Here is a 17,883-nt window from a genome sequence, read left to right as displayed (position 1 = left end):
AAAAGGGCAGACTTTTTTTTCCTCCCGTGACACAACAGCACCTTTTCCGAAACACTGGAAAAAAAAAACACATTTAAACAAAAAAATATTGCAAAGTGCTCTTCTTTCAAGGATTGCTCAGTCTTTCTTTTTCACAGCATTGTTTTCCCCAAGTGGGGAAGTGCACCAGTCCTGGAGGTACTGCAATACCAAGTTGATGCGTGGAGTGGACAGAGCAAGCTCCCATTCCATCTCCCGGTTCCAAAAATCAATTTAATATATGGTCCCCAGATAGAGGACGTATCAGATATTAAACTGATAAGAACAGATACTACACTTGATCTTAGCCAAAAGGCCGAGAAGCGATGCCCACAAAAGCTTTGCCTGAAAGACTGCTGCTCGGCAGCTCCCCTGCTGACTCGGAGCAACGCTCTGCGGCAGAGCCCCAGATTCCTCGGCCAAGAATAGCATTTGCATGACCAGCATGCCCGGCGGTATGGTAAGCATATTTTGCATGGCTCCGCCCCAAGATTTCCATGGGTCCCACAGCGCCTGGTGCGAGACGGCCAGACACAGGCTGCAGAGCTCCACCCAGCCAAGCTGCAGCCCGGCCTGGCACTGGCCCCGTCACCTAGCGGCCGAAAGTCACCCTCAGCTGCCCAGGAGATGCTCCCCCAAGTGCGTCCCCCTCAGATAAGGCTTGGCCGTTCGGGGCCGTTCGGGGACTTTCAGGGGTGAGGCAGGGGAAGGACAGTGTCCCCCATCTCCTCCTTGTGCTGCTGGCTGGCTGGCTGGCTCCTTTGCCTTGCTTTGCAGCTCCTGTGAAAAGCAAGCAAAAAGGGCAGACTTTTTTTTCCTCCCGTGACACAACAGCACCTTTTCCGAAACACTGGAAAAAAAAAACACATTTAAACAAAAAAATATTGCAAAGTGCTCTTCTTTCAAGAATTGCTCAGTCTTTCTTTTTCACAGCATTGTTTTCCCCAAGTGGGGAAGTGCACCAGTCCTGGAGGTACTGCAATACCAAGTTGATGCGTGGAGTGGACAGAGCAAGCTCCCATTCCATCTCCCGGTTCCAAAAATCAATTTAATATATGGTCCCCAGATAGAGGACGTATCAGATATTAAACTGATAAGAACAGATACTACACTTGATCTTAGCCAAAAGGCCGAGAAGCGATGCCCACAAAAGCTTTGCCTGAAAGACTGCTGCTCGGCAGCTCCCCTGCTGACTCGGAGCAACGCTCTGCGGCAGAGCCCCAGATTCCTCGGCCAAGAATAGCATTTGCATGACCAGCATGCCCGGCGGTATGGTAAGCATATTTTGCATGGCTCCGCCCCAAGATTTCCATGGGTCCCACAGCGCCTGGTGCGAGACGGCCAGACACAGGCTGCAGAGCTCCACCCAGCCAAGCTGCAGCCCGGCCTGGCACTGGCCCCGTCACCTAGCGGCCGAAAGTCACCCTCAGCTGCCCAGGAGATGCTCCCCCAAGTGCGTCCCCCTCAGATAAGGCTTGGCCGTTCGGGGCCGTTCGGGGCCTTTCAGGGGTGAGGCAGGGCAAGGACAGTGTCCCCCATCTCCTCCTTGTGCTGCTGGCTGGCTGGCTGGCTGGCTCCTTTGCCTTGCTTTGCAGCTCCTGTGAAAAGCAAGCAAAAAGGGCAGACTTTTTTTTCCTCCCGTGACACAACAGCACCTTTTCCGAAACACTGGAAAAAAAAAACACATTTAAACAAAAAAATATTGCAAAGTGCTCTTCTTTCAAGGATTGCTCAGTCTTTCTTTTTCACAGCATTGTTTTCCCCAAGTGGGGAAGTGCACCAGTCCTGGAGGTACTGCAATACCAAGTTGATGCGTGGAGTGGACAGAGCAAGCTCCCATTCCATCTCCCGGTTCCAAAAATCAATTTAATATATGGTCCCCAGATAGAGGACGTATCAGATATTAAACTGATAAGAACAGATACTACACTTGATCTTAGCCAAAAGGCCGAGAAGCGATGCCCACAAAAGCTTTGCCTGAAAGACTGCTGCTCGGCAGCTCCCCTGCTGACTCGGAGCAACGCTCTGCGGCAGAGCCCCAGATTCCTCGGCCAAGAATAGCATTTGCATGACCAGCATGCCCGGCGGTATGGTAAGCATATTTTGCATGGCTCCGCCCCAAGATTTCCATGGGTCCCACAGCGCCTGGTGCGAGACGGCCAGACACAGGCTGCAGAGCTCCACCCAGAGAAGCTGCAGCCCGGCCTGGCACTGGCCCCGTCACCTAGCGGCCGAAAGTCACCCTCAGCTGCCCAGGAGATGCTCCCCCAAGTGCGTCCCCCTCAGATAAGGCTTGGCCGTTCGGGGCCGTTCGGGGCCTTTCAGGGGTGAGGCAGGGCAAGGACAGTGTCCCCCATCTCCTCCTTGTGCTGCTGGCTGGCTGGCTGGCTCCTTTGCCTTGCTTTGCAGCTCCTGTGAAAAGCAAGCAAAAAGGGCAGACTTTTTTTTCCTCCCGTGACACAACAGCACCTTTTCCGAAACACTGGAAAAAAAAAACACATTTAAACAAAAAAATATTGCAAAGTGCTCTTCTTTCAAGAATTGCTCAGTCTTTCTTTTTCACAGCATTGTTTTCCCCAAGTGGGGAAGTGCACCAGTCCTGGAGGTACTGCAATACCAAGTTGATGCGTGGAGTGGACAGAGCAAGCTCCCATTCCATCTCCCGGTTCCAAAAATCAATTTAATATATGGTCCCCAGATAGAGGACGTATCAGATATTAAACTGATAAGAACAGATACTACACTTGATCTTAGCCAAAAGGCCGAGAAGCGATGCCCACAAAAGCTTTGCCTGAAAGACTGCTGCTCGGCAGCTCCCCTGCTGACTCGGAGCAACGCTCTGCGGCAGAGCCCCAGATTCCTCGGCCAAGAATAGCATTTGCATGACCAGCATGCCCGGCGGTATGGTAAGCATATTTTGCATGGCTCCGCCCCAAGATTTCCATGGGTCCCACAGCGCCTGGTGCGAGACGGCCAGACACAGGCTGCAGAGCTCCACCCAGAGAAGCTGCAGCCCGGCCTGGCACTGGCCCCGTCACCTAGCGGCCGAAAGTCACCCTCAGCTGCCCAGGAGATGCTCCCCCAAGTGCGTCCCCCTCAGATAAGGCTTGGCCGTTCGGGGCCGTTCGGGGCCTTTCAGGGGTGAGGCAGGGCAAGGACAGTGTCCCCCATCTCCTCCTTGTGCTGCTGGCTGGCTGGCTGGCTGGCTCCTTTGCCTTGCTTTGCAGCTCCTGTGAAAAGCAAGCAAAAAGGGCAGACTTTTTTTTCCTCCCGTGACACAACAGCACCTTTTCCGAAACACTGGAAAAAAAAAACACATTTAAACAAAAAAATATTGCAAAGTGCTCTTCTTTCAAGAATTGCTCAGTCTTTCTTTTTCACAGCATTGTTTTCCCCAAGTGGGGAAGTGCACCAGTCCTGGAGGTACTGCAATACCAAGTTGATGCGTGGAGTGGACAGAGCAAGCTCCCATTCCATCTCCCGGTTCCAAAAATCAATTTAATATATGGTCCCCAGATAGAGGACGTATCAGATATTAAACTGATAAGAACAGATACTACACTTGATCTTAGCCAAAAGGCCGAGAAGCGATGCCCACAAAAGCTTTGCCTGAAAGACTGCTGCTCGGCAGCTCCCCTGCTGACTCGGAGCAACGCTCTGCGGCAGAGCCCCAGATTCCTCGGCCAAGAATAGCATTTGCATGACCAGCATGCCCGGCGGTATGGTAAGCATATTTTGCATGGCTCCGCCCCAAGATTTCCATGGGTCCCACAGCGCCTGGTGCGAGACGGCCAGACACAGGCTGCAGAGCTCCACCCAGCCAAGCTGCAGCCCGGCCTGGCACTGGCCCCGTCACCTAGCGGCCGAAAGTCACCCTCAGCTGCCCAGGAGATGCTCCCCCAAGTGCGTCCCCCTCAGATAAGGCTTGGCCGTTCGGGGCCGTTCGGGGCCTTTCAGGGGTGAGGCAGGGCAAGGACAGTGTCCCCCATCTCCTCCTTGTGCTGCTGGCTGGCTGGCTGGCTCCTTTGCCTTGCTTTGCAGCTCCTGTGAAAAGCAAGCAAAAAGGGCAGACTTTTTTTTCCTCCCGTGACACAACAGCACCTTTTCCGAAACACTGGAAAAAAAAAACACATTTAAACAAAAAAATATTGCAAAGTGCTCTTCTTTCAAGAATTGCTCAGTCTTTCTTTTTCACAGCATTGTTTTCCCCAAGTGGGGAAGTGCACCAGTCCTGGAGGTACTGCAATACCAAGTTGATGCGTGGAGTGGACAGAGCAAGCTCCCATTCCATCTCCCGGTTCCAAAAATCAATTTAATATATGGTCCCCAGATAGAGGACGTATCAGATATTAAACTGATAAGAACAGATGCTACACTTGATCTTAGCCAAAAGGCCGAGAAGCGATGCCCACAAAAGCTTTGCCTGAAAGACTGCTGCTCGGCAGCTCCCCTGCTGACTCGGAGCAACGCTCTGCGGCAGAGCCCCAGATTCCTCGGCCAAGAATAGCATTTGCATGACCAGCATGCCCGGCGGTATGGTAAGCATATTTTGCATGGCTCCGCCCCAAGATTTCCATGGGTCCCACAGCGCCTGGTGCGAGACGGCCAGACACAGGCTGCAGAGCTCCACCCAGCCAAGCTGCAGCCCGGCCTGGCACTGGCCCCGTCACCTAGCGGCCGAAAGTCACCCTCAGCTGCCCAGGAGATGCTCCCCCAAGTGCGTCCCCCTCAGATAAGGCTTGGCCGTTCGGGGCCGTTCGGGGACTTTCAGGGGTGAGGCAGGGGAAGGACAGTGTCCCCCATCTCCTCCTTGTGCTGCTGGCTGGCTGGCTGGCTCCTTTGCCTTGCTTTGCAGCTCCTGTGAAAAGCAAGCAAAAAGGGCAGACTTTTTTTTCCTCCCGTGACACAACAGCACCTTTTCCGAAACACTGGAAAAAAAAAACACATTTAAACAAAAAAATATTGCAAAGTGCTCTTCTTTCAAGAATTGCTCAGTCTTTCTTTTTCACAGCATTGTTTTCCCCAAGTGGGGAAGTGCACCAGTCCTGGAGGTACTGCAATACCAAGTTGATGCGTGGAGTGGACAGAGCAAGCTCCCATTCCATCTCCCGGTTCCAAAAATCAATTTAATATATGGTCCCCAGATAGAGGACGTATCAGATATTAAACTGATAAGAACAGATACTACACTTGATCTTAGCCAAAAGGCCGAGAAGCGATGCCCACAAAAGCTTTGCCTGAAAGACTGCTGCTCGGCAGCTCCCCTGCTGACTCGGAGCAACGCTCTGCGGCAGAGCCCCAGATTCCTCGGCCAAGAATAGCATTTGCATGACCAGCATGCCCGGCGGTATGGTAAGCATATTTTGCATGGCTCCGCCCCAAGATTTCCATGGGTCCCACAGCGCCTGGTGCGAGACGGCCAGACACAGGCTGCAGAGCTCCACCCAGCCAAGCTGCAGCCCGGCCTGGCACTGGCCCCGTCACCTAGCGGCCGAAAGTCACCCTCAGCTGCCCAGGAGATGCTCCCCCAAGTGCGTCCCCCTCAGATAAGGCTTGGCCGTTCGGGGCCGTTCGGGGCCTTTCAGGGGTGAGGCAGGGCAAGGACAGTGTCCCCCATCTCCTCCTTGTGCTGCTGGCTGGCTGGCTGGCTGGCTCCTTTGCCTTGCTTTGCAGCTCCTGTGAAAAGCAAGCAAAAAGGGCAGACTTTTTTTTCCTCCCGTGACACAACAGCACCTTTTCCGAAACACTGGAAAAAAAAAACACATTTAAACAAAAAAATATTGCAAAGTGCTCTTCTTTCAAGGATTGCTCAGTCTTTCTTTTTCACAGCATTGTTTTCCCCAAGTGGGGAAGTGCACCAGTCCTGGAGGTACTGCAATACCAAGTTGATGCGTGGAGTGGACAGAGCAAGCTCCCATTCCATCTCCCGGTTCCAAAAATCAATTTAATATATGGTCCCCAGATAGAGGACGTATCAGATATTAAACTGATAAGAACAGATACTACACTTGATCTTAGCCAAAAGGCCGAGAAGCGATGCCCACAAAAGCTTTGCCTGAAAGACTGCTGCTCGGCAGCTCCCCTGCTGACTCGGAGCAACGCTCTGCGGCAGAGCCCCAGATTCCTCGGCCAAGAATAGCATTTGCATGACCAGCATGCCCGGCGGTATGGTAAGCATATTTTGCATGGCTCCGCCCCAAGATTTCCATGGGTCCCACAGCGCCTGGTGCGAGACGGCCAGACACAGGCTGCAGAGCTCCACCCAGAGAAGCTGCAGCCCGGCCTGGCACTGGCCCCGTCACCTAGCGGCCGAAAGTCACCCTCAGCTGCCCAGGAGATGCTCCCCCAAGTGCGTCCCCCTCAGATAAGGCTTGGCCGTTCGGGGCCGTTCGGGGCCTTTCAGGGGTGAGGCAGGGCAAGGACAGTGTCCCCCATCTCCTCCTTGTGCTGCTGGCTGGCTGGCTGGCTCCTTTGCCTTGCTTTGCAGCTCCTGTGAAAAGCAAGCAAAAAGGGCAGACTTTTTTTTCCTCCCGTGACACAACAGCACCTTTTCCGAAACACTGGAAAAAAAAAACACATTTAAACAAAAAAATATTGCAAAGTGCTCTTCTTTCAAGAATTGCTCAGTCTTTCTTTTTCACAGCATTGTTTTCCCCAAGTGGGGAAGTGCACCAGTCCTGGAGGTACTGCAATACCAAGTTGATGCGTGGAGTGGACAGAGCAAGCTCCCATTCCATCTCCCGGTTCCAAAAATCAATTTAATATATGGTCCCCAGATAGAGGACGTATCAGATATTAAACTGATAAGAACAGATACTACACTTGATCTTAGCCAAAAGGCCGAGAAGCGATGCCCACAAAAGCTTTGCCTGAAAGACTGCTGCTCGGCAGCTCCCCTGCTGACTCGGAGCAACGCTCTGCGGCAGAGCCCCAGATTCCTCGGCCAAGAATAGCATTTGCATGACCAGCATGCCCGGCGGTATGGTAAGCATATTTTGCATGGCTCCGCCCCAAGATTTCCATGGGTCCCACAGCGCCTGGTGCGAGACGGCCAGACACAGGCTGCAGAGCTCCACCCAGAGAAGCTGCAGCCCGGCCTGGCACTGGCCCCGTCACCTAGCGGCCGAAAGTCACCCTCAGCTGCCCAGGAGATGCTCCCCCAAGTGCGTCCCCCTCAGATAAGGCTTGGCCGTTCGGGGCCGTTCGGGGCCTTTCAGGGGTGAGGCAGGGCAAGGACAGTGTCCCCCATCTCCTCCTTGTGCTGCTGGCTGGCTGGCTGGCTGGCTCCTTTGCCTTGCTTTGCAGCTCCTGTGAAAAGCAAGCAAAAAGGGCAGACTTTTTTTTCCTCCCGTGACACAACAGCACCTTTTCCGAAACACTGGAAAAAAAAAACACATTTAAACAAAAAAATATTGCAAAGTGCTCTTCTTTCAAGAATTGCTCAGTCTTTCTTTTTCACAGCATTGTTTTCCCCAAGTGGGGAAGTGCACCAGTCCTGGAGGTACTGCAATACCAAGTTGATGCGTGGAGTGGACAGAGCAAGCTCCCATTCCATCTCCCGGTTCCAAAAATCAATTTAATATATGGTCCCCAGATAGAGGACGTATCAGATATTAAACTGATAAGAACAGATACTACACTTGATCTTAGCCAAAAGGCCGAGAAGCGATGCCCACAAAAGCTTTGCCTGAAAGACTGCTGCTCGGCAGCTCCCCTGCTGACTCGGAGCAACGCTCTGCGGCAGAGCCCCAGATTCCTCGGCCAAGAATAGCATTTGCATGACCAGCATGCCCGGCGGTATGGTAAGCATATTTTGCATGGCTCCGCCCCAAGATTTCCATGGGTCCCACAGCGCCTGGTGCGAGACGGCCAGACACAGGCTGCAGAGCTCCACCCAGCCAAGCTGCAGCCCGGCCTGGCACTGGCCCCGTCACCTAGCGGCCGAAAGTCACCCTCAGCTGCCCAGGAGATGCTCCCCCAAGTGCGTCCCCCTCAGATAAGGCTTGGCCGTTCGGGGCCGTTCGGGGACTTTCAGGGGTGAGGCAGGGGAAGGACAGTGTCCCCCATCTCCTCCTTGTGCTGCTGGCTGGCTGGCTGGCTCCTTTGCCTTGCTTTGCAGCTCCTGTGAAAAGCAAGCAAAAAGGGCAGACTTTTTTTTCCTCCCGTGACACAACAGCACCTTTTCCGAAACACTGGAAAAAAAAAACACATTTAAACAAAAAAATATTGCAAAGTGCTCTTCTTTCAAGAATTGCTCAGTCTTTCTTTTTCACAGCATTGTTTTCCCCAAGTGGGGAAGTGCACCAGTCCTGGAGGTACTGCAATACCAAGTTGATGCGTGGAGTGGACAGAGCAAGCTCCCATTCCATCTCCCGGTTCCAAAAATCAATTTAATATATGGTCCCCAGATAGAGGACGTATCAGATATTAAACTGATAAGAACAGATACTACACTTGATCTTAGCCAAAAGGCCGAGAAGCGATGCCCACAAAAGCTTTGCCTGAAAGACTGCTGCTCGGCAGCTCCCCTGCTGACTCGGAGCAACGCTCTGCGGCAGAGCCCCAGATTCCTCGGCCAAGAATAGCATTTGCATGACCAGCATGCCCGGCGGTATGGTAAGCATATTTTGCATGGCTCCGCCCCAAGATTTCCATGGGTCCCACAGCGCCTGGTGCGAGACGGCCAGACACAGGCTGCAGAGCTCCACCCAGCCAAGCTGCAGCCCGGCCTGGCACTGGCCCCGTCACCTAGCGGCCGAAAGTCACCCTCAGCTGCCCAGGAGATGCTCCCCCAAGTGCGTCCCCCTCAGATAAGGCTTGGCCGTTCGGGGCCGTTCGGGGCCTTTCAGGGGTGAGGCAGGGCAAGGACAGTGTCCCCCATCTCCTCCTTGTGCTGCTGGCTGGCTGGCTGGCTGGCTCCTTTGCCTTGCTTTGCAGCTCCTGTGAAAAGCAAGCAAAAAGGGCAGACTTTTTTTTCCTCCCGTGACACAACAGCACCTTTTCCGAAACACTGGAAAAAAAAAACACATTTAAACAAAAAAATATTGCAAAGTGCTCTTCTTTCAAGGATTGCTCAGTCTTTCTTTTTCACAGCATTGTTTTCCCCAAGTGGGGAAGTGCACCAGTCCTGGAGGTACTGCAATACCAAGTTGATGCGTGGAGTGGACAGAGCAAGCTCCCATTCCATCTCCCGGTTCCAAAAATCAATTTAATATATGGTCCCCAGATAGAGGACGTATCAGATATTAAACTGATAAGAACAGATACTACACTTGATCTTAGCCAAAAGGCCGAGAAGCGATGCCCACAAAAGCTTTGCCTGAAAGACTGCTGCTCGGCAGCTCCCCTGCTGACTCGGAGCAACGCTCTGCGGCAGAGCCCCAGATTCCTCGGCCAAGAATAGCATTTGCATGACCAGCATGCCCGGCGGTATGGTAAGCATATTTTGCATGGCTCCGCCCCAAGATTTCCATGGGTCCCACAGCGCCTGGTGCGAGACGGCCAGACACAGGCTGCAGAGCTCCACCCAGCCAAGCTGCAGCCCGGCCTGGCACTGGCCCCGTCACCTAGCGGCCGAAAGTCACCCTCAGCTGCCCAGGAGATGCTCCCCCAAGTGCGTCCCCCTCAGATAAGGCTTGGCCGTTCGGGGCCGTTCGGGGACTTTCAGGGGTGAGGCAGGGGAAGGACAGTGTCCCCCATCTCCTCCTTGTGCTGCTGGCTGGCTGGCTGGCTCCTTTGCCTTGCTTTGCAGCTCCTGTGAAAAGCAAGCAAAAAGGGCAGACTTTTTTTTCCTCCCGTGACACAACAGCACCTTTTCCGAAACACTGGAAAAAAAAAACACATTTAAACAAAAAAATATTGCAAAGTGCTCTTCTTTCAAGAATTGCTCAGTCTTTCTTTTTCACAGCATTGTTTTCCCCAAGTGGGGAAGTGCACCAGTCCTGGAGGTACTGCAATACCAAGTTGATGCGTGGAGTGGACAGAGCAAGCTCCCATTCCATCTCCCGGTTCCAAAAATCAATTTAATATATGGTCCCCAGATAGAGGACGTATCAGATATTAAACTGATAAGAACAGATACTACACTTGATCTTAGCCAAAAGGCCGAGAAGCGATGCCCACAAAAGCTTTGCCTGAAAGACTGCTGCTCGGCAGCTCCCCTGCTGACTCGGAGCAACGCTCTGCGGCAGAGCCCCAGATTCCTCGGCCAAGAATAGCATTTGCATGACCAGCATGCCCGGCGGTATGGTAAGCATATTTTGCATGGCTCCGCCCCAAGATTTCCATGGGTCCCACAGCGCCTGGTGCGAGACGGCCAGACACAGGCTGCAGAGCTCCACCCAGCCAAGCTGCAGCCCGGCCTGGCACTGGCCCCGTCACCTAGCGGCCGAAAGTCACCCTCAGCTGCCCAGGAGATGCTCCCCCAAGTGCGTCCCCCTCAGATAAGGCTTGGCCGTTCGGGGCCGTTCGGGGCCTTTCAGGGGTGAGGCAGGGCAAGGACAGTGTCCCCCATCTCCTCCTTGTGCTGCTGGCTGGCTGGCTGGCTGGCTCCTTTGCCTTGCTTTGCAGCTCCTGTGAAAAGCAAGCAAAAAGGGCAGACTTTTTTTTCCTCCCGTGACACAACAGCACCTTTTCCGAAACACTGGAAAAAAAAAACACATTTAAACAAAAAAATATTGCAAAGTGCTCTTCTTTCAAGGATTGCTCAGTCTTTCTTTTTCACAGCATTGTTTTCCCCAAGTGGGGAAGTGCACCAGTCCTGGAGGTACTGCAATACCAAGTTGATGCGTGGAGTGGACAGAGCAAGCTCCCATTCCATCTCCCGGTTCCAAAAATCAATTTAATATATGGTCCCCAGATAGAGGACGTATCAGATATTAAACTGATAAGAACAGATACTACACTTGATCTTAGCCAAAAGGCCGAGAAGCGATGCCCACAAAAGCTTTGCCTGAAAGACTGCTGCTCGGCAGCTCCCCTGCTGACTCGGAGCAACGCTCTGCGGCAGAGCCCCAGATTCCTCGGCCAAGAATAGCATTTGCATGACCAGCATGCCCGGCGGTATGGTAAGCATATTTTGCATGGCTCCGCCCCAAGATTTCCATGGGTCCCACAGCGCCTGGTGCGAGACGGCCAGACACAGGCTGCAGAGCTCCACCCAGAGAAGCTGCAGCCCGGCCTGGCACTGGCCCCGTCACCTAGCGGCCGAAAGTCACCCTCAGCTGCCCAGGAGATGCTCCCCCAAGTGCGTCCCCCTCAGATAAGGCTTGGCCGTTCGGGGCCGTTCGGGGCCTTTCAGGGGTGAGGCAGGGCAAGGACAGTGTCCCCCATCTCCTCCTTGTGCTGCTGGCTGGCTGGCTGGCTCCTTTGCCTTGCTTTGCAGCTCCTGTGAAAAGCAAGCAAAAAGGGCAGACTTTTTTTTCCTCCCGTGACACAACAGCACCTTTTCCGAAACACTGGAAAAAAAAAACACATTTAAACAAAAAAATATTGCAAAGTGCTCTTCTTTCAAGAATTGCTCAGTCTTTCTTTTTCACAGCATTGTTTTCCCCAAGTGGGGAAGTGCACCAGTCCTGGAGGTACTGCAATACCAAGTTGATGCGTGGAGTGGACAGAGCAAGCTCCCATTCCATCTCCCGGTTCCAAAAATCAATTTAATATATGGTCCCCAGATAGAGGACGTATCAGATATTAAACTGATAAGAACAGATACTACACTTGATCTTAGCCAAAAGGCCGAGAAGCGATGCCCACAAAAGCTTTGCCTGAAAGACTGCTGCTCGGCAGCTCCCCTGCTGACTCGGAGCAACGCTCTGCGGCAGAGCCCCAGATTCCTCGGCCAAGAATAGCATTTGCATGACCAGCATGCCCGGCGGTATGGTAAGCATATTTTGCATGGCTCCGCCCCAAGATTTCCATGGGTCCCACAGCGCCTGGTGCGAGACGGCCAGACACAGGCTGCAGAGCTCCACCCAGAGAAGCTGCAGCCCGGCCTGGCACTGGCCCCGTCACCTAGCGGCCGAAAGTCACCCTCAGCTGCCCAGGAGATGCTCCCCCAAGTGCGTCCCCCTCAGATAAGGCTTGGCCGTTCGGGGCCGTTCGGGGCCTTTCAGGGGTGAGGCAGGGCAAGGACAGTGTCCCCCATCTCCTCCTTGTGCTGCTGGCTGGCTGGCTGGCTGGCTCCTTTGCCTTGCTTTGCAGCTCCTGTGAAAAGCAAGCAAAAAGGGCAGACTTTTTTTTCCTCCCGTGACACAACAGCACCTTTTCCGAAACACTGGAAAAAAAAAACACATTTAAACAAAAAAATATTGCAAAGTGCTCTTCTTTCAAGAATTGCTCAGTCTTTCTTTTTCACAGCATTGTTTTCCCCAAGTGGGGAAGTGCACCAGTCCTGGAGGTACTGCAATACCAAGTTGATGCGTGGAGTGGACAGAGCAAGCTCCCATTCCATCTCCCGGTTCCAAAAATCAATTTAATATATGGTCCCCAGATAGAGGACGTATCAGATATTAAACTGATAAGAACAGATACTACACTTGATCTTAGCCAAAAGGCCGAGAAGCGATGCCCACAAAAGCTTTGCCTGAAAGACTGCTGCTCGGCAGCTCCCCTGCTGACTCGGAGCAACGCTCTGCGGCAGAGCCCCAGATTCCTCGGCCAAGAATAGCATTTGCATGACCAGCATGCCCGGCGGTATGGTAAGCATATTTTGCATGGCTCCGCCCCAAGATTTCCATGGGTCCCACAGCGCCTGGTGCGAGACGGCCAGACACAGGCTGCAGAGCTCCACCCAGCCAAGCTGCAGCCCGGCCTGGCACTGGCCCCGTCACCTAGCGGCCGAAAGTCACCCTCAGCTGCCCAGGAGATGCTCCCCCAAGTGCGTCCCCCTCAGATAAGGCTTGGCCGTTCGGGGCCGTTCGGGGCCTTTCAGGGGTGAGGCAGGGCAAGGACAGTGTCCCCCATCTCCTCCTTGTGCTGCTGGCTGGCTGGCTGGCTCCTTTGCCTTGCTTTGCAGCTCCTGTGAAAAGCAAGCAAAAAGGGCAGACTTTTTTTTCCTCCCGTGACACAACAGCACCTTTTCCGAAACACTGGAAAAAAAAAACACATTTAAACAAAAAAATATTGCAAAGTGCTCTTCTTTCAAGAATTGCTCAGTCTTTCTTTTTCACAGCATTGTTTTCCCCAAGTGGGGAAGTGCACCAGTCCTGGAGGTACTGCAATACCAAGTTGATGCGTGGAGTGGACAGAGCAAGCTCCCATTCCATCTCCCGGTTCCAAAAATCAATTTAATATATGGTCCCCAGATAGAGGACGTATCAGATATTAAACTGATAAGAACAGATGCTACACTTGATCTTAGCCAAAAGGCCGAGAAGCGATGCCCACAAAAGCTTTGCCTGAAAGACTGCTGCTCGGCAGCTCCCCTGCTGACTCGGAGCAACGCTCTGCGGCAGAGCCCCAGATTCCTCGGCCAAGAATAGCATTTGCATGACCAGCATGCCCGGCGGTATGGTAAGCATATTTTGCATGGCTCCGCCCCAAGATTTCCATGGGTCCCACAGCGCCTGGTGCGAGACGGCCAGACACAGGCTGCAGAGCTCCACCCAGCCAAGCTGCAGCCCGGCCTGGCACTGGCCCCGTCACCTAGCGGCCGAAAGTCACCCTCAGCTGCCCAGGAGATGCTCCCCCAAGTGCGTCCCCCTCAGATAAGGCTTGGCCGTTCGGGGCCGTTCGGGGACTTTCAGGGGTGAGGCAGGGGAAGGACAGTGTCCCCCATCTCCTCCTTGTGCTGCTGGCTGGCTGGCTGGCTCCTTTGCCTTGCTTTGCAGCTCCTGTGAAAAGCAAGCAAAAAGGGCAGACTTTTTTTTCCTCCCGTGACACAACAGCACCTTTTCCGAAACACTGGAAAAAAAAAACACATTTAAACAAAAAAATATTGCAAAGTGCTCTTCTTTCAAGAATTGCTCAGTCTTTCTTTTTCACAGCATTGTTTTCCCCAAGTGGGGAAGTGCACCAGTCCTGGAGGTACTGCAATACCAAGTTGATGCGTGGAGTGGACAGAGCAAGCTCCCATTCCATCTCCCGGTTCCAAAAATCAATTTAATATATGGTCCCCAGATAGAGGACGTATCAGATATTAAACTGATAAGAACAGATACTACACTTGATCTTAGCCAAAAGGCCGAGAAGCGATGCCCACAAAAGCTTTGCCTGAAAGACTGCTGCTCGGCAGCTCCCCTGCTGACTCGGAGCAACGCTCTGCGGCAGAGCCCCAGATTCCTCGGCCAAGAATAGCATTTGCATGACCAGCATGCCCGGCGGTATGGTAAGCATATTTTGCATGGCTCCGCCCCAAGATTTCCATGGGTCCCACAGCGCCTGGTGCGAGACGGCCAGACACAGGCTGCAGAGCTCCACCCAGCCAAGCTGCAGCCCGGCCTGGCACTGGCCCCGTCACCTAGCGGCCGAAAGTCACCCTCAGCTGCCCAGGAGATGCTCCCCCAAGTGCGTCCCCCTCAGATAAGGCTTGGCCGTTCGGGGCCGTTCGGGGCCTTTCAGGGGTGAGGCAGGGCAAGGACAGTGTCCCCCATCTCCTCCTTGTGCTGCTGGCTGGCTGGCTGGCTGGCTCCTTTGCCTTGCTTTGCAGCTCCTGTGAAAAGCAAGCAAAAAGGGCAGACTTTTTTTTCCTCCCGTGACACAACAGCACCTTTTCCGAAACACTGGAAAAAAAAAACACATTTAAACAAAAAAATATTGCAAAGTGCTCTTCTTTCAAGGATTGCTCAGTCTTTCTTTTTCACAGCATTGTTTTCCCCAAGTGGGGAAGTGCACCAGTCCTGGAGGTACTGCAATACCAAGTTGATGCGTGGAGTGGACAGAGCAAGCTCCCATTCCATCTCCCGGTTCCAAAAATCAATTTAATATATGGTCCCCAGATAGAGGACGTATCAGATATTAAACTGATAAGAACAGATACTACACTTGATCTTAGCCAAAAGGCCGAGAAGCGATGCCCACAAAAGCTTTGCCTGAAAGACTGCTGCTCGGCAGCTCCCCTGCTGACTCGGAGCAACGCTCTGCGGCAGAGCCCCAGATTCCTCGGCCAAGAATAGCATTTGCATGACCAGCATGCCCGGCGGTATGGTAAGCATATTTTGCATGGCTCCGCCCCAAGATTTCCATGGGTCCCACAGCGCCTGGTGCGAGACGGCCAGACACAGGCTGCAGAGCTCCACCCAGAGAAGCTGCAGCCCGGCCTGGCACTGGCCCCGTCACCTAGCGGCCGAAAGTCACCCTCAGCTGCCCAGGAGATGCTCCCCCAAGTGCGTCCCCCTCAGATAAGGCTTGGCCGTTCGGGGCCGTTCGGGGCCTTTCAGGGGTGAGGCAGGGCAAGGACAGTGTCCCCCATCTCCTCCTTGTGCTGCTGGCTGGCTGGCTGGCTCCTTTGCCTTGCTTTGCAGCTCCTGTGAAAAGCAAGCAAAAAGGGCAGACTTTTTTTTCCTCCCGTGACACAACAGCACCTTTTCCGAAACACTGGAAAAAAAAAACACATTTAAACAAAAAAATATTGCAAAGTGCTCTTCTTTCAAGAATTGCTCAGTCTTTCTTTTTCACAGCATTGTTTTCCCCAAGTGGGGAAGTGCACCAGTCCTGGAGGTACTGCAATACCAAGTTGATGCGTGGAGTGGACAGAGCAAGCTCCCATTCCATCTCCCGGTTCCAAAAATCAATTTAATATATGGTCCCCAGATAGAGGACGTATCAGATATTAAACTGATAAGAACAGATACTACACTTGATCTTAGCCAAAAGGCCGAGAAGCGATGCCCACAAAAGCTTTGCCTGAAAGACTGCTGCTCGGCAGCTCCCCTGCTGACTCGGAGCAACGCTCTGCGGCAGAGCCCCAGATTCCTCGGCCAAGAATAGCATTTGCATGACCAGCATGCCCGGCGGTATGGTAAGCATATTTTGCATGGCTCCGCCCCAAGATTTCCATGGGTCCCACAGCGCCTGGTGCGAGACGGCCAGACACAGGCTGCAGAGCTCCACCCAGAGAAGCTGCAGCCCGGCCTGGCACTGGCCCCGTCACCTAGCGGCCGAAAGTCACCCTCAGCTGCCCAGGAGATGCTCCCCCAAGTGCGTCCCCCTCAGATAAGGCTTGGCCGTTCGGGGCCGTTCGGGGCCTTTCAGGGGTGAGGCAGGGCAAGGACAGTGTCCCCCATCTCCTCCTTGTGCTGCTGGCTGGCTGGCTGGCTGGCTCCTTTGCCTTGCTTTGCAGCTCCTGTGAAAAGCAAGCAAAAAGGGCAGACTTTTTTTTCCTCCCGTGACACAACAGCACCTTTTCCGAAACACTGGAAAAAAAAAACACATTTAAACAAAAAAATATTGCAAAGTGCTCTTCTTTCAAGAATTGCTCAGTCTTTCTTTTTCACAGCATTGTTTTCCCCAAGTGGGGAAGTGCACCAGTCCTGGAGGTACTGCAATACCAAGTTGATGCGTGGAGTGGACAGAGCAAGCTCCCATTCCATCTCCCGGTTCCAAAAATCAATTTAATATATGGTCCCCAGATAGAGGACGTATCAGATATTAAACTGATAAGAACAGATACTACACTTGATCTTAGCCAAAAGGCCGAGAAGCGATGCCCACAAAAGCTTTGCCTGAAAGACTGCTGCTCGGCAGCTCCCCTGCTGACTCGGAGCAACGCTCTGCGGCAGAGCCCCAGATTCCTCGGCCAAGAATAGCATTTGCATGACCAGCATGCCCGGCGGTATGGTAAGCATATTTTGCATGGCTCCGCCCCAAGATTTCCATGGGTCCCACAGCGCCTGGTGCGAGACGGCCAGACACAGGCTGCAGAGCTCCACCCAGAGAAGCTGCAGCCCGGCCTGGCACTGGCCCCGTCACCTAGCGGCCGAAAGTCACCCTCAGCTGCCCAGGAGATGCTCCCCCAAGTGCGTCCCCCTCAGATAAGGCTTGGCCGTTCGGGGCCGTTCGGGGCCTTTCAGGGGTGAGGCAGGGCAAGGACAGTGTCCCCCATCTCCTCCTTGTGCTGCTGGCTGGCTGGCTGGCTCCTTTGCCTTGCTTTGCAGCTCCTGTGAAAAGCAAGCAAAAAGGGCAGACTTTTTTTTCCTCCCGTGACACAACAGCACCTTTTCCGAAACACTGGAAAAAAAAAACACATTTAAACAAAAAAATATTGCAAAGTGCTCTTCTTTCAAGAATTGCTCAGTCTTTCTTTTTCACAGCATTGTTTTCCCCAAGTGGGGAAGTGCACCAGTCCTGGAGGTACTGCAATACCAAGTTGATGCGTGGAGTGGACAGAGCAAGCTCCCATTCCATCTCCCGGTTCCAAAAATCAATTTAATATATGGTCCCCAGATAGAGGACGTATCAGATATTAAACTGATAAGAACAGATACTACACTTGATCTTAGCCAAAAGGCCGAGAAGCGATGCCCACAAAAGCTTTGCCTGAAAGACTGCTGCTCGGCAGCTCCCCTGCTGACTCGGAGCAACGCTCTGCGGCAGAGCCCCAGATTCCTCGGCCAAGAATAGCATTTGCATGACCAGCATGCCCGGCGGTATGGTAAGCATATTTTGCATGGCTCCGCCCCAAGATTTCCATGGGTCCCACAGCGCCTGGTGCGAGACGGCCAGACACAGGCTGCAGAGCTCCACCCAGAGAAGCTGCAGCCCGGCCTGGCACTGGCCCCGTCACCTAGCGGCCGAAAGTCACCCTCAGCTGCCCAGGAGATGCTCCCCCAAGTGCGTCCCCCTCAGATAAGGCTTGGCCGTTCGGGGCCGTTCGGGGCCCTTCAGGGGTGAGGCAGGGCAAGGACAGTGTCCCCCATCTCCTCCTTG

At 53.3% G+C, this 17,883-nt stretch overlaps 22 non-coding genes across 22 annotated transcripts; all 22 read right to left on the bottom strand.

Annotated features, from left to right (window-relative positions):
* Positions 1 to 155: 155 nt before the first annotated feature.
* On the bottom strand, positions 156 to 346 carry LOC138457731 (U2 spliceosomal RNA). The gene has a single exon (XR_011262292.1). It is a non-coding gene; the product is annotated as a U2 spliceosomal RNA (small nuclear RNA).
* A 623-nt stretch (positions 347 to 969) lies between these two features.
* On the bottom strand, positions 970 to 1,160 carry LOC138457720 (U2 spliceosomal RNA). Its single transcript, XR_011262290.1, has one exon. It is a non-coding gene; the product is annotated as a U2 spliceosomal RNA (small nuclear RNA).
* A 627-nt stretch (positions 1,161 to 1,787) lies between these two features.
* LOC138457709 (U2 spliceosomal RNA) lies at positions 1,788 to 1,978 on the bottom strand. Its single transcript, XR_011262288.1, has one exon. It is a non-coding gene; the product is annotated as a U2 spliceosomal RNA (small nuclear RNA).
* A 623-nt stretch (positions 1,979 to 2,601) lies between these two features.
* Positions 2,602 to 2,792, bottom strand: LOC138457698 (U2 spliceosomal RNA). Its single transcript, XR_011262287.1, has one exon. It is a non-coding gene; the product is annotated as a U2 spliceosomal RNA (small nuclear RNA).
* Positions 2,793 to 3,419: 627 nt separating this feature from the next.
* Positions 3,420 to 3,610, bottom strand: LOC138457676 (U2 spliceosomal RNA). Its single transcript, XR_011262284.1, has one exon. It is a non-coding gene; the product is annotated as a U2 spliceosomal RNA (small nuclear RNA).
* Positions 3,611 to 4,233: 623 nt separating this feature from the next.
* On the bottom strand, positions 4,234 to 4,424 carry LOC138459539 (U2 spliceosomal RNA). Its single transcript, XR_011262616.1, has one exon. It is a non-coding gene; the product is annotated as a U2 spliceosomal RNA (small nuclear RNA).
* A 623-nt stretch (positions 4,425 to 5,047) lies between these two features.
* Positions 5,048 to 5,238, bottom strand: LOC138457665 (U2 spliceosomal RNA). The gene has a single exon (XR_011262282.1). It is a non-coding gene; the product is annotated as a U2 spliceosomal RNA (small nuclear RNA).
* Positions 5,239 to 5,865: 627 nt separating this feature from the next.
* LOC138457654 (U2 spliceosomal RNA) lies at positions 5,866 to 6,056 on the bottom strand. Its single transcript, XR_011262280.1, has one exon. It is a non-coding gene; the product is annotated as a U2 spliceosomal RNA (small nuclear RNA).
* A 623-nt stretch (positions 6,057 to 6,679) lies between these two features.
* Positions 6,680 to 6,870, bottom strand: LOC138457643 (U2 spliceosomal RNA). The gene has a single exon (XR_011262278.1). It is a non-coding gene; the product is annotated as a U2 spliceosomal RNA (small nuclear RNA).
* A 627-nt stretch (positions 6,871 to 7,497) lies between these two features.
* On the bottom strand, positions 7,498 to 7,688 carry LOC138457632 (U2 spliceosomal RNA). Its single transcript, XR_011262275.1, has one exon. It is a non-coding gene; the product is annotated as a U2 spliceosomal RNA (small nuclear RNA).
* Positions 7,689 to 8,311: 623 nt separating this feature from the next.
* Positions 8,312 to 8,502, bottom strand: LOC138457621 (U2 spliceosomal RNA). The gene has a single exon (XR_011262273.1). It is a non-coding gene; the product is annotated as a U2 spliceosomal RNA (small nuclear RNA).
* Positions 8,503 to 9,129: 627 nt separating this feature from the next.
* Positions 9,130 to 9,320, bottom strand: LOC138457610 (U2 spliceosomal RNA). The gene has a single exon (XR_011262271.1). It is a non-coding gene; the product is annotated as a U2 spliceosomal RNA (small nuclear RNA).
* Positions 9,321 to 9,943: 623 nt separating this feature from the next.
* LOC138457599 (U2 spliceosomal RNA) lies at positions 9,944 to 10,134 on the bottom strand. Its single transcript, XR_011262269.1, has one exon. It is a non-coding gene; the product is annotated as a U2 spliceosomal RNA (small nuclear RNA).
* A 627-nt stretch (positions 10,135 to 10,761) lies between these two features.
* On the bottom strand, positions 10,762 to 10,952 carry LOC138457588 (U2 spliceosomal RNA). Its single transcript, XR_011262268.1, has one exon. It is a non-coding gene; the product is annotated as a U2 spliceosomal RNA (small nuclear RNA).
* A 623-nt stretch (positions 10,953 to 11,575) lies between these two features.
* Positions 11,576 to 11,766, bottom strand: LOC138457577 (U2 spliceosomal RNA). Its single transcript, XR_011262266.1, has one exon. It is a non-coding gene; the product is annotated as a U2 spliceosomal RNA (small nuclear RNA).
* Positions 11,767 to 12,393: 627 nt separating this feature from the next.
* Positions 12,394 to 12,584, bottom strand: LOC138457555 (U2 spliceosomal RNA). Its single transcript, XR_011262263.1, has one exon. It is a non-coding gene; the product is annotated as a U2 spliceosomal RNA (small nuclear RNA).
* Positions 12,585 to 13,207: 623 nt separating this feature from the next.
* On the bottom strand, positions 13,208 to 13,398 carry LOC138459528 (U2 spliceosomal RNA). Its single transcript, XR_011262614.1, has one exon. It is a non-coding gene; the product is annotated as a U2 spliceosomal RNA (small nuclear RNA).
* A 623-nt stretch (positions 13,399 to 14,021) lies between these two features.
* Positions 14,022 to 14,212, bottom strand: LOC138457544 (U2 spliceosomal RNA). The gene has a single exon (XR_011262261.1). It is a non-coding gene; the product is annotated as a U2 spliceosomal RNA (small nuclear RNA).
* A 627-nt stretch (positions 14,213 to 14,839) lies between these two features.
* Positions 14,840 to 15,030, bottom strand: LOC138457533 (U2 spliceosomal RNA). The gene has a single exon (XR_011262259.1). It is a non-coding gene; the product is annotated as a U2 spliceosomal RNA (small nuclear RNA).
* A 623-nt stretch (positions 15,031 to 15,653) lies between these two features.
* Positions 15,654 to 15,844, bottom strand: LOC138457522 (U2 spliceosomal RNA). Its single transcript, XR_011262257.1, has one exon. It is a non-coding gene; the product is annotated as a U2 spliceosomal RNA (small nuclear RNA).
* A 627-nt stretch (positions 15,845 to 16,471) lies between these two features.
* LOC138457511 (U2 spliceosomal RNA) lies at positions 16,472 to 16,662 on the bottom strand. Its single transcript, XR_011262254.1, has one exon. It is a non-coding gene; the product is annotated as a U2 spliceosomal RNA (small nuclear RNA).
* Positions 16,663 to 17,285: 623 nt separating this feature from the next.
* Positions 17,286 to 17,476, bottom strand: LOC138457489 (U2 spliceosomal RNA). Its single transcript, XR_011262251.1, has one exon. It is a non-coding gene; the product is annotated as a U2 spliceosomal RNA (small nuclear RNA).
* Positions 17,477 to 17,883: the final 407 nt, after the last annotated feature.

The sequence above is a fragment of the Ambystoma mexicanum genome, chromosome 1p (genome assembly GCF_040938575.1).
Source record: "Ambystoma mexicanum isolate Mex_15411 chromosome 1p, UKY_AmexF1_1, whole genome shotgun sequence".
Taxonomy (NCBI): Eukaryota; Metazoa; Chordata; class Amphibia; order Caudata; family Ambystomatidae; genus Ambystoma; species Ambystoma mexicanum.
This window is presented reverse-complemented; position numbering and strand designations above follow the sequence as displayed.